Source organism: Gobius niger, assembly GCF_951799975.1.
Source record: "Gobius niger genome assembly, chromosome: 7".
Lineage (NCBI taxonomy): Eukaryota > Metazoa > Chordata > Actinopteri > Gobiiformes > Gobiidae > Gobius > Gobius niger.
In genome coordinates this window covers 28,518,283-28,536,639 of record NC_136858.1, presented here as the reverse complement: position 1 = coordinate 28,536,639, position 18,357 = coordinate 28,518,283, and the positions used below count along the sequence as shown (strand labels likewise).

The 18,357-nt window shown below is 42.5% G+C and overlaps 1 protein-coding gene across 7 annotated transcripts in view; it reads left to right on the top strand.

Annotated features, from left to right (window-relative positions):
* LOC306965348 (signal-induced proliferation-associated 1-like protein 2) overlaps nt 1–18,357 on the top strand; it is a 134,490-nt gene that overhangs the window by 20,257 nt on the left and 95,876 nt on the right. The window contains exon 1 of one of the 7 annotated variants that reach the window (XM_079559688.1): nt 11,282–11,549. The exons of the other annotated variants lie outside the window; for them this stretch is intronic. The gene's annotated coding sequence lies outside the window, so the exon portion shown is untranslated. Of the gene's footprint in view, nt 1–11,281; nt 11,550–18,357 lie in introns of those variants that run through there. 7 annotated transcript variants of the gene reach the window in all.

Here is an 18,357-nt window from a genome sequence, read left to right as displayed (position 1 = left end):
AAATGCACTCCTTTCTGCTCCCGAAAACACAGCCTGGCTAAATAGCAACTGATGAGTGGCGAGGAGAGTGAATAAACTTTCCGCGTCTGTTGTGAAGTTGACAGATTGTGTTTGGTGCAAGCTGCTCGTGGGGATGTGTGGTTTTCTCCGGTTCAAGAAACTAAAGGAGTTGGAGACGAGGAAAAAAAAAAAAAAAGGAAGAGAGGCCTCATTTTTTAACAGGGAGGGTGTTTCTCACGCCTGACTGAGAATGTTCCCTTTGCATCCAGTCAAGTGCTGCATTGTGGCTTTAACTAAAGAAATGCAAATAGATCCAACAGATGCACTGGTCGTTTTTTTTTAGCGTTTTGTCGGCGGTGGTATAATCTCGCTGGCTCATTGGGAGGACTGAGTGCGGGTCTTAAGTGTTAACAAGGGGCCTGGCACATACGATGGTTGCATGTTCTCAATGAGACGCGATGCTGGGGACAGATAAATGGAGGCTTTTGTGGCCCTTGCCAGAGGCTAGACTCGCCGCACAATACGGACACACACAGAGCCGGGCCTTCCCAGTGAAAACAGCTAATGGCGAGCAGCATTTCTTCCGCATTCTCTCTTCAACTCAAGTTTTAATGCCTGCTTTTTGCATTTTGTACCCAGTCTTTTTAAGGTTTCCCTGGCTTTGATGCTCTTGCCCATTACTCTACTCCCTCTATAGTCAGACCCTCCGTGAGAACTGAACCTTACACTCTATAATGTTTCCATGAAGTGAGCGAATGGAAATAACTCTGGCCATTTCCCCGCCGCCCTCCCACACTTCTCTCACACTTTCTCTTCGCGAGTCAAGCCGGACCAAACCTGCGCTCGCCTCTGTAATGATGCACCGGGCTTCACGCCGCTCCGAGCGTCCACCAAGACTTCGTGAATCCACTCCGGACGCGGTAGCTTTTCTCTGGCGCTAACAAGAGGGGCTGCAGGTCAAATTGTTCCACTGCAGGAGATGTCAAGTGGCACTGCACATCTCTGAGGAAGACCGAGGAACACTGATTTAAAAAAAAAAAAATAGTGGTTGCCTGGTCACTGCGATAGTTATATATATGCAGGCCTGTCTTGAATCGATCATTCAATTTTACAAGGTAATAAATTATTCGTCCTTCTGAGTCTTTAATGCGTCCAGAACACTTTCGTCTCGGTCTTTTCCACCTGTGGTTAACCTTTTTCTTCAGGCTTCTCTGTTTCTGTCACATTTACTCAGAAGGGAGAAGATTGTGCTAAATCTTACAACAGCCTTTATGGAGTGTCCCCACTGTCTGTAAAAGGAGAACTGGCGGCCGCTGTGACATGTGTGCGCTCCCAGTCATTTCAGTTGTATATAATATGTTCACAATCCAAGCCTGGCTGCAAGGAATGTGTGCTGTCGTAATGTTTATGGTTTAAAATTTAGACCGTTTAGAACATTTTTTTTCCTGTTTGAATGATGTATACATGGAAATGGTCATGGCCACTAACTTGCCCTTCCAACATCTGTAGTTTCCAAGGGGACAAGAAAGTATGAGAAGCGCTTGAAAAGCTAAGCAATCTAATCAAGGTACACCCGACCTCTTTACTGCCACTTGAACCGAGCCAAATGCCAAATTTCTCCAATTTGGCATTTCACAAATCTAAAAGCAAACAAGGCAACCAAAAAATAGAGTCCAAAAAGCCACAAACAGAGCAACAAAAAAGAAGAGGATCAAAAAAGCAGCTAAAATGTGACCATAACGTGACAAAACACAACAAAAAATGGCAAAAATGTGACCAAAACTCAATAAAAAAGCCACTAAAGAGCAACGAAAAAACAACAAAAAGTGGCAATCCCTGTCTGTGAACAGCATCCTGCCTTGGGACTACAGATTAGCCATTGTGGTTAACATATTTACATGTGGATTTTGAGGACTCGTGTTAGTTAAAGCTGGGGTACCTGACTTTTTTGTTGTCAAGTAAACTTATTATCACCTCGGAGTATGCTGCAAAAATAACAGACCTTGTTGCATTGTCTTGCCTAAATATTTATTGAGCCATGAAAGAGAAAAGTAGAATCTAAATGACTACAATTTGCGGTATCACTTTAGTTTGCACTACCTTGATACATTATACCTAACTACATTTAGTACAATGTAATGTGCTCTGTAACAATCTGTAATAACTTGTAACTATGGGTTAGATGCACAATGTAATAACTGGTATTAGTACTTTGTAGGTACATAATGTAATAGGACACGAGACACTTAGGATTAGGGCTTAAGGTTAGGGTTAGGGTTATGTCTTATTACATTATGTACCTACAAACTACAAATACATATTATCCCATTGTGTATCTAACCCATAGGTGCAAGTCATTTCACATTGTTACAGAGCACATTACATTGTACTAAATGTAGTTAGGTACAATGTATCAAGGGTAGTAAAATAAAGTTTTACCCAATTTGCTGCTTCTTTTTGCCATGGCTCAAAGCTGTACACGGGCTTGAAACGTGCATATAATACATTTCCTTGAACAATTCTGATGTGCAGAAAGAAAACAGCGAGAGATGAGTTTGGGCCAAAACAAAAAAAGTCAAAGTTTGAAGAGGAAAAATCAGGTACCCCAGCTTTAACATGCACTGTCCCATCGTAAATGAATGAATACATGAATAAATAGGTCTCAGCTTTCAAATGAGGCTTATAGGTTGCTCCAGTCATGACGCTTTTAGGTTTGGGTAAGGCCGAACTGGAGAAAATGCACTCGGTTAAGGCAGACGGTGAGAGGTTAAAGCAACAATTTGAGTCATAAGCAAACTTGGAGGTCTTTTTTTCCAAATATCTTGTCATCATCGCCGTCACAATGTGGCCGTTTGTTTTCTCGGATACATCAGTTGCGGGACTTCATGAACCGTCTCTCATGTGGCGAACTCTGCTCCGGGAACACATGTTTTTCGATGCCGCCAGTGAAGAAAGCGCTTTGAAAGTGACTCTGAAACCAAAGAGATGCCAGCTGCACAACAAACCACTCTGTCCTCCAAAAATTTTAATTGAGTCAGAGCCAGCTAAACAATGCTGTGATAATCCAGTTTGCTGTTTCGAAAAATGCTCCTTTTCCCCACCATTATTTCACCAAATTGAACGTGTTGCAAAGAAATCACTGCAGCTGTTTCTTCCTCTTTTTTTGTGAAGGTTATCTGATTTTATTTTTTTTAAAGCATGCTTTTCTTCCCCTGGGAAATCTGTTCTCTGTGTTTGTCCCTTTCTTCAATGCCACTGGGGTTAAACCTGTCAGTAGGCGTCTAACGTGCCGAACCGCGAGACCTTCCCTCCAGATCTCGAGCCAGGATCTCGATCAGATTGTTGAGTTTGGCAAATCATCACATTATTTTTTTGCCTCACACATCACACCAACTTGCCATTGAGTTTTGGCGAACGCTCTCAGCGACGGGGAAGATGCGATGTGTGTTCCAGATGGCCCATTGTTGACTTGGAAAACATTTTGTCATCCAAATTTCTCCCCCCCCCAAAAGTTCTCTCGCTGCTGCTCTTTCTCGTATCGAACCTCGCTCACCGGCGAGTTGCCGCTCTCCCGAGGCTAACTTTTTTTTGACATTTCCTTGTTTGTTTGCGGTTGTCGCTTTTTCTCTCCTCCTCGAAAGCCGTTGGTGGAGCGGGATATCTGGCTTACTCCTTTTCATCCTATGCCACCGGGAGAGCTTCCATAGACTCACAATATGCCTTTTTAGTGTCAACTTTCTCTCCGGCCAACTTGCTTCCTCCTGCCAAGTGTCCACTAAAAGCCAGCGCTCCGGTCAGTGATTATTATTCATGTGCTAATTTTATCCCCAGACATGATCAAATAAAGCCGTTTTATCTGCCCTATATTGAGAGAGCTTGTCTGGGCAGCCCCACCAAGCCGGAAATATCAGCGCCTGCCAACTTTTACCGAACGCGCTAGGTTGCAGCGGCGCTCAGCAGCCTCTGGCACTTTTTTTTTTTTTTCTTAACACAAATCGGATTCATACGCTCGTAGGAAAAGACAGTATGTGGCAAACTGCGTAATAAAAGCAAGAGTTGATGGAGCTTGACATCAGCAAGTTGAGGAAAAGCAGCGAACTGAGCAAACTGCAATTTGAAATGTTGCGGTATATATTGGGACGTTTGCCTCAAGAAATGTTAAATGAACTGTTAGAGAAATTATGCAAGCAATTACTGGTTTTGAAAGATTATCACCCTCTCCCTTACGCAAGTGGCTTTTCCTGTTCGAGCAGAATTATCAGTATTTTGCGCACCCTCTGAGAACAGTTTGGACTTATATAAACTGCAGTTAGTTCAGGCTTATTGTTTCGTATAATATTTAAAGGGACTATACAGAGTTTAAAAATGTTAAAACTATGTATTTTCCTCCCCCTACATATTCCAGCAATGTCCTATTGTGTAGAAAATCCTGCACTGTCACTCAAAAGGTGTTACTTCGGGTCCGAATTGCCGTCATGCACGAGCTTAATGTAGAAGCTGCAGTTACACGTATGACCTGAGGTGGCAGCAGTGAGTATAAAATGGCTGACTTGCATCTAGCCTTTTAAGAGACAAACAAAAGCATGTGGTTGAATGTTTTTGCTGGGGATGCACCAATCCGATACTGGTGTTAGATATCGGAGCCGATACTGGAAATAATATGACATTGGGTATTGGCTACAAATATCAGATACTTAGCCGATACCAGTTTTGGCTCACAGCTTTAAAAAACACAACTTTCACCAATTAAATCTAAGTGAATATGGTCATGTTGTATGTCATTTTGAAGCTAAGAACCTGGAGAATTCAGTCTCTGAGTTAGTTTTAACCTCCGCAACAGTGTGCTAATGCTTGTGACTGTATGCTAATGCTAACGGCAACTACTCTGGATACAGAAATTATAGAAATACCTAAAGTAGATTAACCTGTTGATATAATTAGGGTTAAGAACGGCAAATGGGATGTAAGTTGTGTTTCACTCAGACTGATTTTTAGAAATTAGAAGGCCTTGGCTTTCAAATTGGCATATGAAAGCTTTTCAGTCTATTCGCTTTGAGATTTGGATGTAAATAATTGTCAACCCTAATCCTAACCTGAACCCTAACCCTAAGGTGGCAGTTTTGTAGTTAATAGAATAAAATCAGCCACTGCTGGAGCCGCCAAGTGTTTGTATTTTAGTTTATGAAATGCTGTTAAAGAATAACTGATATAAGCAGTGCACAAGTTGTAATGCTCAGATCACTTTATGTGAGCTGTTAATGTAAAATAGCCTGTCCAAAGGATAGTGTCAAAAATCCGGTAAATCGGAAACCCCAGTATCAGTGTCGGTATTGGAAGCAAAAAGTTTTGGTCATTAATGTGGTCAGTGCTGCTTTCGTCATATCCCACGCAGTGCCATTTGAAAGTTGGAGGTTTACAAATGTTTCACTGTCTTTTATCAAAACCCTTGTCATTAGTTTAGGACAATTTCAACGGCTGCTTTTGTCCCTTTTGAGATCATTTAAACTCTTTTCAAAGGGAAGCATTTCATCTCTCAGGTATGTTTTATGAGGCATCACGCTAAAGGTGAACAGCGCTTTTGAATTAAAGTACACATTACTGACATCTGACTTATACAAATGCAGAATAATAGACATTTTGCAAGTCTGAAATAGTCACTTTTCACCTTTCCTTTGGAGATTGCGGCTTCACAGAGACGTTTTCATTTTGCCGGCTCAATCTCAACAACAATAAGCCAATCTGAGAGGCAGCCTCGGTCCCGCCGCTCTGTGCTCCACTGTAGGGTTTGATTAGGAGGGAGGTCTGCTGTCACTCACCGCGGGGCCGAGGAGGCAGAACACGTCTCCATAGCAACAGCCCGAGAGAAGGATCAGGTTTACACTGTGCAGCCTCCTCACCTCATCTGATGTACATTATTGGAAAAATATGCGATGACATCATATGACGGTTTAACTGTTGTCTGTACGTTTTGGAGAATTTGTTCAGAAATTGTTTTTTTTTTTTCTTAAAGTGCCAGGGATATACCAGTTCTGAGACGTATAATATTTCTCAGGCACATACACATTGTGTATTTCCGGTAGTTTGCTTTGCCCGTGCTGCATGACTAGCTGTAGGACTGGGTACCGTTGCATTTTTTTTTCAATACCAGTACTTTCACAATACTTTTTTAGATACCTATACTAAAATATTTGTTATCTAGAACCAGAAAACAGAACAACAATGGAAAATCTGCAAATTTACTATATACAGTATTTACATTAAAAAATGGGGGTAAATTGTGGAAAAAATCTGGAAAAAATTGTGTTAAAATTGGGGGAAAAATGTGGGAAAATGGGTAAAAAAATTGGAGAAATTGGGAAATATTAGTAAAACAAATTTGCTAAAATGTAGGAAAAAATTGGGTGAAAAATGGGGTGAACAGTCGGCAAAAATGGGGAAAAAAGTGGACCAACAGCATCGAAACTTGGAGCTCAAGATATACGATTTTTTCTGCTTTAAAGGATTTTTACTTATAAGTCAGTTGTGCCTTGGACCTCCTTTTTTGTCTTCAGAGCTAGCTTTTTGGCGTACGGATCCTGGAAGATACTGGCAAAGATACCTAACCCACAGCAGCGCTCACTCGCCCTCTCACTCACCAGACTGGTATTGTTTAACGGTACCCAGCCCATGACTAGCTGTAATAGGGCTGCACAAGTTTGGACAATTATCTAGCTTGCAATTTTTGCAATTGCAATTAATTTTTTGTTGTATGTTTTAAAGTTTTAAACACATCCAGGAACATTAACATTTGAAAGATGATTTGAAAGAACTGCTAAACTAACTCTACTAAACTCTACTGTCAAGGACTAGAGTTGGAAGGTTTTGATATAATAAGACCCCGTGGAGAATTGAGTAGTTGCCATAACATTCACAATTCTACATTTGGCATCCCTAAAATATTCACGAAGTACAAAACAAACTAGAAAAGCTTTTGGTGAAGCGACGTTACGTAAGAGATGCTCCTTGTCCCACCAGCTGCTTTGCCTCTCCCCCTCTCTGCAGGGTGAACAGAACATTTCTCTAAACTGCCCCCCCCCTTTCTCCCTCTGCATAACTGAGCTCTCACTTGTCCCACCACAGCACGACTTTATCAGCGGGACTAAAAATACTGGACAGCAAATGCATCACTACTCGTCCCAGGACGCCACTCTCTCTCTTTCCTCTCTTCCCCCGAAACCAAACGGACACAGGTGCCTCTCTTTCTCTGCACATTATTAAAAGTCCCCTGGTGGAAGCAATCAGGAAGAGCTTTGTTCCTTAACACATTATGCTGTTTTAAGTTGTTGAGTTGTGTAATTACCAAGTGGGGAGTCAATGACTTCCGTGCTGAGTTCAGTCGGAGTTTTTTTTATTTATTTTTTATCACTGGCTTCAAAATAAGTTGTAAAGCTCCAGGCTGTTTCCCAGTACCAAGTAAATATAGCTGTTATGGAGCTTTTTGTTGTTGCTGTAATGGACTCGTCGATTTTGGATAAAAACATGTCCTGGTGGGCTTCTCCTGTGCACTGGAATTATAGTCAGAATAAATAGTCGAAGAATGGAAACACTGTGCCTCTGTGCCCATGTCATAGGAAACATTTTCAGCTATCATCAACCTGGGAGTGGTGGCACGGTTAGCAGGTTGTTGTTTTTATTAATAGACAATCAAACATATCGAACTTAAGACAGTAAGCACATAAAACACTCAGGGAATAGTTGTTGTGTAGCTATACCGTGTAGCATGACAGTGCTGTGCTGTGTGATGTTCAACAGGGATTGATTATGAGTTGAGATTTGGTTTTAGATTTGAAATTGTGAAAATAGGTCCAGGGTTATATAATCTGAGCTTCTAGATCTAAATAAACTCTTCAACGGATAACCTAAAAACTCAAACACAGTAATGAAGCATAAAAAACATATATATATATGTAAAATGTAATGTGCAAATTGCCGATGTACAGATAATTACATATAAAACTATTGAAGGGACTCAGAAAGTGTATTTCATTCAGACTTCTCAAAGCGTAATAAAGAATTTAAATGTCCTGAGATGTTTTTCCCAGTGTTTGCAGATGTAGGTCGTTGTGCATGTGGGTCCATTTGTGTAATGACTAGCCTCGGTATGTAAATTACCCATGAGCCCCGGCGGTGTTAGTGGGACTCCTCCACATGTGTGTGTCCTGATGAATGGTTTGTCTGTTTTGCTGGACTATACAGTGACAAGAAACGGCAAAGTGTTACCTCCCGGGGGCTAACCACTCTGCAAAATAAAGGCTTCTATACCTCAAAACCTGGCTACTTCAAAGCTCCCCACGCAGACGCCGCAAAAGACCTGCACTCACTGCCATTCATTTAGCCAGATTAAAGTCTGCAGTTTCCTGCAATTAACGTGCGCCTCCTGCCTAGGACTGCGAATCCAGGAAGTGGTGCAGTGACACGGATTTAGTGCTTTTCTAATTAAAGGTGATTATGTTGCTATGTTCACGGAAGGAAATGTATCATCAAATACATCTACAACGTAACCAACAGTATGACTCATGGAGAAAGAAATCATTTACTTTGCATCATTGTCAAGCATGGATTTTGCTTGATTAGCCCAAGATGTACACTGTGGCAGCACTATTGCTGGTATTGGAAACAAAAGCTTTCAGTTGTTAAATGCAGCCTAAATTCAACCTAAATTTGAACAATGTGAGACTAGGCGCCTGTCTCACATTATCTGGAAGTCCAGATATTTTGGCTGCAGAAAACTGAAACGCACCTCCACCACGTTTAGTCCCGACTCTGGGCACCAGCAGGAGACTGAGATGGTTTATATGGTGCTAACATTTCGAAGATGTTTGGAGCGAGGCCACAGAGAGACTTGTTTTAAAGTCTACGACTACTATTACTCCTAGCACCATTACCACAACTACTACTCCTGTCATCTATATGCCACATTCCTTATTACTCCGATCACTACTACTGCACTGCACCAATTATCTCTGTATCACTTCATATCACTTATCACTTTATGCACCATATGTAAATCCAATCCTATGTCAATTGTTGTCGTCTACCATATTCTACCTCTTCTTTTTATCTTATTTATTTTAATATTCTTATGCATGCCCCTAAAGCCTTATAGTTAAAAGTTTATAACTTATTTTTATCTAAACTCTGCTTTTTTATGTTTAATGTTGCACATCTCACCAAGAAAAAATCCTAGTTTGTGAACCTGTTTACAAGCAATGGCAATAAAAAACAATTCTGATTTTGATTCTGATTCTGGTTCTGATTCTGAAATGTTATTCTTCCTGACTTAATTCAAATGAAAAACCCTTGGAAGCTAAAAATAAAGACCTGTAAAGAAATGTGAGTGTTGTAAAGGGACCCTGGGAAGAGTAGCTGAATGCGCTGCTGACGCTAATGGCATCAAACATAAATATAAACAATCAAAAATAGTTTCAATGGTGAGAAGAAATAAACAAAGTAGTACAGCAGCTATCAAAAGTTCTTATGTATGAAAGCATCAAGATATCATTTACCACTACAGTAATACATGTGTCAGACACCGTTATGCCTTGACTTCAAAACCAACAGTTAAGACATTTTAACCTTCAACACGTTCACTGTTATCTAATACAGACTGTGCTAACACACGGTCCATTAGGCTGTCTGGCTTTGCCGTTTGAATCAATAAACAAAACGAAAGCTCCACTAAACAACTGAATACTTTCTCACCATCAAGTGTCGAGAGCATAAAGAAAGATATTGACCTTTAATGAATTATAGATTCAACGCACTGGGATGGTTTATGTAAGTTGTTTTTCCAGCAAAATTCATAAAATATCTTGAGGTGTGAGGCTCTCTCGCTTGACTGTGTGAAGTGCCGGTGTCATATGAATATTTAGGAGTTCGTGTTATACTGGTTTTAAATATGCAGAAAATGTAATAAATTCCTGCATGTTCACAAGTTCAGAGCAGAAGCGTCGGATCAATGTGAGGCAAATAACAATTCGTAGATGCAAAAAATTTAGATAAGTGACTTTTCATGACTGAGGTGCATAGAAATTTGGACAGGAAATTGAGCCAGCCACTTGAGTTGAAAGATGGCAAAATCGACCCCACTACTTTATATTGACAAAGAGTTTACTTAGCCTGTGGTAATCCAGCACTTTCTCCCAATTGTTCAGCATAACAAAGACGTGTTTTTTAGCTTTTAAACAAACAGCGACCTCGCGAGACACGTCCTAAGTTCATTTTCCCTTTGAGAGCGCCAGATAATGTAAGTTAAAGGATTACCTCATGTTTGTCTTTGCTGCTTCTCTTGCGCTCTCCACGGCGCGTTAAAGTCCTTGAAATCACACAGCTGTTTTTCTAAGGGGGGCTCTGTGGACTTGCCCCATGCTGAGGTGAACCCCTTTTTTTTAATACATTTCCCTTCCTTTGCGCTCACTGACAGGCGTCCCGCTGTGTGCCGCTTGCCCTCCTCCCGCCTCAGGCCCCCAGCGGTACAAAAATGCAGGCTCAGCATATGGCTTGTTGATGTGGGGATTGCTTGGTTTTGAAATAAAAAGAGTCATTCCTGTCTCCTGTTGTCTTCACTGTTTACAGTCCAGACTGTTGGGAAAAGTTTTTTTTCTCTCTCCTTTCTCTGCACAATACATCATTCATTTAATATTGTGGATTAGGATAATTAGGGTCACAAGCCAGACAACCCTTATTTAGTAGGTCACAAATTCAAATGGGCTATTTCTGGAAGAGCATCTGGCATTACACTATACGACGCGTTCGGACAAGAAACTTGATGCAAATGGTTTCCCGGCTTTCTTGTTTCATTGCAAACATGTTGTTCTTGCCGTTATTTTTGAAGTTGTCTTTGCAGAGCATCTTCCGCATATTGTATCTGGCAGCTGACGGCCGCATCTCCCAAAATGTCACCCATCAAAAGTAACCCCCGGAGGTCACGGCTCGGGCCATCTTTCTTTTTCTTTTTTTTCATTCCCGGGAACAATAGTCTTTGCCTGTTGTTATGTTTTCTTTTGGTTGTCCTTCCTGTTGGTCCCCAGGAGCTCTGAATGTCAAGCCCCCCCCCCCCCCCCCCCTTCCCCCAACAACCAGCACCCCAGCGCACGTCCCCCGCCCATCGCACCACAGCCACCTACTTTCCCCTTTACATATGCTAATGCCCCCTGTCCCATTCAGCTGTTGGGGGGCTTTGTGGCGGGAGGAGGGACCGAGGCACTTTGGGCATTAAGGGACAGCTGTATGCATTTCCCGTAGTGGACTCTGCGATGGCGACCAGACTTGTTTAAACTCTCCACTTTGATCTATATTTTGCAATTGTATTTTTCTCGGACGAAGTTGCAAAGGGACCGCCGTCTTGTGGCAGGGAGTTCCTCTGTGATGTTTGGGATCGCTCCGACTCAACAAGTGGCTGATGGATTTAATGCACTCGGGTAGCATTGTTACCGCGGCGGCTAACACGGCATCCTGTCCTCTCTTCTTGGGATTTATGGCTTTGATGGAAAAGGCTGTCCGTTAATAAGGTAAGCATGGCGACTGCTGACAGCTAGTAAAGGTAACGTTGAGTTGTGCTTCTCAAACTGCAGTACATGGGCAACACTGGTGTCGAGGAGGTTTTGCAGGTCGTGTCATAGTTGAGCTCGATTCTACTTATTTTTGATCTGCTTTTGTTGAAGCTTTGGTTAAAACTTAAAGTCTTTGTTTTCTCCTGGTTTGATCACTGGTTGCTCCTAATGTGTAGACCTGAATTAGTATCTAAAAAGTGTTTGTTTTGGCAAGTATTTGATGGTTTAGTGAATATTTGTTTGTGCAAGCTCTCAACCAGAGCAGTTTTCAATAGGGTTGTTTGGAGTTGAAAGTGTTTTATTTCTCTTCATGTTCTAAGAAACACTCTTTGTCCCGAAAACCGCTTTTGCTACAATTTAATCATTCAAAAATAATATCGCATTTGTCGCCTTGAAGTGTTAGACAGTCCTTTCTGTTATACTTCAACTTTCTTCCTCAATCACTACATCATTTTGTCCTGTCCCATGAAGTCCTGCTGCTTTAGTCTTATATATATATATAGAGTCCTGGTTTACTCACAGCTTTGCTTCCCAGAAGAACCATAGGCTAACATATCAGAGTTGTCTGGCCTGTGGCGTGTATCAGAAAGATGTTTTCTTTTTGGCTACAGCAGCACTGAAAGTCCCCGCGTGGTGAATAAACAGTGATTCATCAGTATATCCGCACTTGGGCCTGTCCTCCCTGCAGCTATCTTCCTGTAACATCCCCCGGCTGACTGCACTTAATTGTCTACGAGCCTATAGCTGCGATCCGCGAGTCCAAAAATCGTCCGCTTTGTGCCAGATTCCTGTCAGCAGCGAGAGCGGGCTGTGTGTGAAAAAACAAAGTCTGAAAAGAAATGCTGACGTGACAAAGATGGGGCAGAGATGTAGCGGAGTCTTGGCATGTTGGAGCTGTCTGTCAGAGCATGTGTGTGTATAATGTGTGAATAATATATATGGTGGAGAAAAGGGTGAGTAAACGCTCTCCTGACGGACGAGCGGAAGGAGTTGGAGCACTTCTGTCAGTTCAGGATGTATTCGTTAGTGCCGCTCAATTTATTGGATTCAAATTGAAAGTGCAATGATCGCAATTATCACATTGGAAAGACTGCGGGTATTCAGGCGGGAAAAGATCGTTTTAAATCAACAAAACTGTCTCCCTGGGGTCTTATGTTTAACACCTAATTCGTTGAAATGAAATTGTTCATTTTTTGGGAGGGATTTTATGGAACTTTTAAATTTCTATTTTATTGAGAAAAAACAATGGTGTCCGAGACCATAGATGAAATATAGACTGGAGTCTGGATATGCAGAAAAACTTTATTTACCGTCAGTGCGGGTTCCGGAGACATGAACTCAAGACATTTGCTTTGCTTCTACATAAAGAGCTGTTACGCGTCATACAGATATGCAAGCCAAAACATACAGGGCAGGACCCATACAGTGTGACCCAATATGATAAATGGCAGTTTAATTTTCTTCTCTTACAGTGAGGTAATGAAAATATTAGAAGAAAAAATGTATTTGTATTGCATGAACATTGTCACAAAGCGCTTTACATGAGACAATTTTGCATTCACTCCATACTCGGTGGTGAGTATAGACTATGTTGCATCATTTCCCCCTGACAGAACATCTGTGCATTCATACAGGCCTATTGTACATGTTTTTAGTGGTAGGGGAAACCGGAGTACACAGACAAGGGGAGAACATGCAAACTCAACACTGAAAGGCTCCGTCCAGGTGGGAATCTAACCCGGTACCTTCTAGCTATGAAGCAAGAGCGCTAACCGCTGTACCACCGTGCTGCCCGAGTATTTCTACAAATACTAAAGCCTATTAATCGAATAGATGTGTGTAAGCTCTCAGTCGTCCAGGAGTTTTTCGACGTGATCTAATCAGATGAGTGTGCATAAGCTTTTTGGAGGTTTGGTACCACATTTTCAACTCAAACAACCCTGTCCAACAACTGGAAACCCCATCTTTGATAGAATAAAATTGAATTTGAGAGTGGTCTGACAGCTGTCTGCGTTTAGAGCAAGTGAAGTGTACGCTCTCCCTGACTGATGTGTGCGAGGAGTTCTTGCACTGTTGTCCGTTTCTCAGACACAGGCCTCTTACTTTTCAGTGATAATGTGACAATCTGGACTCGCATTGACCTCCACTGTGCGTCTCAAGCTTTTCTCACAGCTCCAGCAGCTTTCCGCCACAGACACACTTCACACCATTTCCCTGCAGTCTTCCTCCTCCTCCTCAGAGCTGACAGGCAGCAGGCCACCGTGAAGCAGCGGGGGATGTGTGTCAATGGAAATTGGTGGCGGTTTATTCTTGAAGCGCACTGGGCCACATCAAACCTGTGCGTCCCGTGGTGAGGAGGCCGGAGTGGGCCCGTCCCGGCACAGATGGTCCCTTTTGGAGCGGGGCCACGGCTCACTTCTGTGTTCGTGGGGCTCCAGTGACGCAGCCAACAGCAAACATGCACTCCTTCTGTTGGAGCTCTGAGCTGTGTGTGAAACCTGAGACTCTCCGCTGTGGACGCTGGACGTGTGAGTGAGGCTGCAGTTACATAATGACGAGTGACATTTAACTAAGTGCTTTATGAAAGTCCGGATCGTCACAAATAACACTGTGTTCCCATTTGCTGCATGAGCTGTTTATTAATTCCGCAAGTACAGGGACACTCTGTTTCATAGATGTCCAACACGACTCTGTCAGTTTGAGTCTTTTCCTCTCATCAGTCGCCGCAGTGCTCCCTCCCTGTCCTCATGTGAACAAACAGGCTGAATCTGCTGGCCTGTCTGTTTTAATTCTCGGCTCGCCCTGAAACTAAAGGACAATGGCAGTGTGCTGCCGGCAGGCGCTGGGCTCGGGGCCAGCTGGCAGCAGCGGGAGACTCCCTGTTTCAGAGAAAGCAGCTCCAACTCTGCTTTAAATCAGACCTGATTCAACTCTCAAACAGTGGCATTCTCTCCTCCACACGCCGGACCGTGCACATCGCATAAACACCTTGTCATTGTGCAGCTACCTCCAGCTCTGTGCCTCTGCTAAGCCCCACTTGATGGATCGAAGTCAGTAATTATGTTAATCTTGGCACAGAAAGATCGTCATTCCAGAGCAGCTGCTGTAATTTCATTTTATCAATGCCTGTCATCTTAATGCATTATTTGACAGTGGAATTCACAGAGACCTGATGCACCAGACAGACTTTATTACAACGGATACAACAGTACTGCGATTTCAAGAATTCAAGATTGTTTTTTCAACCTCCTGAAAAGCTATGAACCAATACCTCCATGCATCTCTATTTCTGACACATCGCTTTGCAACATAGTTCGCCGTGCACTTTGCGTATCAAAATGTAACGTTGAGCAGATGCTGGTGCCAGTGTTATTACAACTTCAGCTGTTTCAGTTTACACGATGTGGTTGGATTATGCCCCGGAGCTCATTTTGAACTATTTACCTCCTTCATAAAAACCAACACTCTTCAGCAGCCTGGAACTACCATTGAAGGAGGGGCTAAACAATTGACGTCTTTCATGTTTGCAACGTAAGATTAAGTTCAGAGTGCACATGATAAACACAGAGACTGGAGTAACATCACATGCATTTCAAGGAGAGTTTGTGGTGCTTCAGGGAGACTCACATGTTTGTTGTTTGAGTAGGACAAAGATCATCCTCAAATAATTATAGCCTTTGTAATTCCATAATTGCAATGTGGAAAAATCGTTTTTACAGCCCTAATTACAACACATCTGTTTCCACATATCTTTTAATCACTTTGTAGGTCGAAGAATTGGCTCGATTGCACAGGTTTAGGCTGTGGAGCATGAGGCTCGGTGACACTATAGGCTTAAGACGCTGATGTTTTCTCCATTCGATCAATGCCTTTAAAGCCCCACATTGAGGTTTCCGGAGCGACCGGGCTGAAGATATGTGCGGTCATGTTGTTTGGCTCAAAAATAATTGGATTTACCTTGACTCTCTGTGCCTCCCTGCACTCCCCTGGCCTCTATACACTACACACACAAAGTCCAAGCATTTGAAACTGCTCTGTTCTGGCAGCCGGTCTCCGCTCTGTGTGCCATATGGTTGGTATTATGAGATTTGAATGTGTGCGAGCGAAAGGATGAAAACAATTTAACATTTGCAGTAAATACATTTAGGCAGATTGGCGCAGGCCCTCTGTGCAATCCGGGCCCGACTGAAAGTAGAGCATTCCTCATTGGAGCTACTGTGATAAGAAACGTCCAGCAGCACCAACCACAGAGTCCAAGGCAAAGCAAACAGCAATCTTTTGTTTAATTTTACGGCCGAAGGGATAAATGTTGACAGATGAGGTGCGGCTTGAAGACTGTAACAGGGCGCTGAGCTGAGGCTAGCCACAAGTTCAGATATGATAAGAGCACAAATGTTTTTCTTCTCCCTGTCATATGGCCACTTCTGGTAAATTTGCCTATTTTTGAAGCACATAACTTTCTGTAATAATAATCTTAAAGCAGTACTAAGTAACTTGTTTACCTTAATAAAACCTTTTCGTAGTCCCTCTGGGGGTAATACAAGTGTTGATGGGATGATTGGAGGGTCTTTCATCTCCCCCTGGTGTCTCTGGCCAGAAAACCACACTTGCAGCTTTCCCTGCTCCGACCCGGAGGCCGCAATACACACTAATGGAATCACAAAGAAGAAGCTAGCGGGCTAACGGGCAAAGCTAACTGCGGACTAGCAGTTTTTTTAAATACAAAATTGCTCTGTATTTTGTTGGGTAATAGGTAGAACCCGATGGAGTTGGTCTGCTTTTTATGGTGTCATCAATTTGTTAAGATGTTTTCGGCTAATATGCTAGCTTCTGTTGCTCCTAGCAACATATGAGATGCATGAGAGCAATTCATACATTCACTTGACACAATGGATTGGTGCCATGGGTTGCCAGATTTGAACTTATCTAGTACAGAAAAACTAACATGATAAATATTTCCGGAAATCATAGTCATACTGTAGCTGACGATATTAAATCATTTAGCATTCAGGGCTTTTTTTTCTTTTTAAACAAAGTCATTTGTCATATAAGAATCATATATACCATAATTGCCAAGCTACGGTAAAGGTTGTCTCCTCTTCAAGACTTGTGATACATCTAACTTTAAGCTTAGTACATATTTCAGATTTATTATGAGCTTAGAAACTATTTATGCCTTTATCTTTATGCGTTCCAGCTGCTGCTTGTCTTAACAGTGAATGGAGTTGTCTTCTTCTACTCCTTATTGGACTCTTGCCGCTGCAGTAAAGCTGTGTGTGGTGTGAGGTTATGAAGACATTCGTTGGATACAAAACGCAAAAGGAGCATGAAGAATGACTTGTGAAGTGTGCTGGGTGCCAGAGGTCATCTCCATTGCACCCGGGGCACTGACTGACTGGGTCCTGGCGAGCGTGGGCATTTCCCGCCCGGGGTGCATTGCGAGCGGATGGTGAGCGTCTCTGTTTACTCGCTGAAACTGCCTGACCTCCTTTTTTATCTCTTCGGTGGGCTGTTCGCTGCCTCTGGTTCAACTCAGGTCTACGGGAGCGCAGATATAAACAAACATGGCCTAATTGTATCTCTGCTGCGGTGAATCCTCCAATGTATCACTCATTTGAAGTCTGAATTTCCTGTTTATCCCACCGCAGTCGACTTTTGGATGACTTTTGCATTAGTATGAGTGTTGCAGACATTTCCAGAAAAGTTGCGCTTCGTCATAATAGTCAGTGACACTGCCTTGACTCATGCCTTTGTGTACACAGAAGTCCCTTTTCGAAAAGCAATGCATTTCGCCCTCCCGTTCACCCATAAACACTTTTCGGTCAAAGAAAGTGCGCTCTATTGAAATGTCTTGCTTGGGTGATGGCTGTCAGTTGCTTTATTGCAGCGCGGGAGACGCAGCACGCTTTTCATTGTTGCTAGATGCAAAGAAACACTAGCGTAACTAATGTTTTCCAAACTGTGGTGTGCGGGCTGGATCAGGGCGGGACTCTCCTCTGCAGTTCTAGCCTTTTAGTGACAGTTTTGTTTTGTGTTTCTGTCCTTTTTGGGTTTGTCTTTGTTTAGAACCACTAAGGTCATATGTACATCCTGTTTTATTTCTAGTTTAGAGTTGATTCAGCTCAAGTTTTGGTCTTTCCGAGACTGGGATTTTATCCATCCAACCATTTTCTTCAGCCGTTGGAGCTGCCCAAATCACATTGCCCCAGCTCCTTATGGCTCCTCCTGCAGGTGGTGGTTCAAACCGGGCCTGTTGGTCTCTCATAAGGGGCTTCTGAACCGCTCTTTGTCTGACCCGTCACCTAGGACCTGTTTGCCATGGGAGACCCTACCAGGGGTAGGAAGCCCCCAACAACAGAGCTCCCAGGATCATTCAGGCGCTCAAACCCCTACACCACGCAAAGATGGCGCTTCCGTGAGGGGACTGGGATTTTAAAGACAGCTATAGTTTCATAATTCTTATTGGAGTAAGAAATGTAAGATTTTTTTTACATTAACAGCTCTAATATAAATGTCCATGGGTCTCTTCAAAACAAAATAGTCTTTCATTTGATTGATCAATGGTTTCATAACAGTAAATAGAAGCAACGTGATTGAAATCAAGGAGGAACCCCTTACAATATGATGCACTGCAGTCAATCTCGGAGTCCAATATTGTGACTTATTTCAAATTCTACTGACCCTGTTTAACCCAAATATATATTCAGCAGCTATTTTCCCAACTGTGGACTTTTTGGACTCTTCATACCACATTTGATTCTTCTTA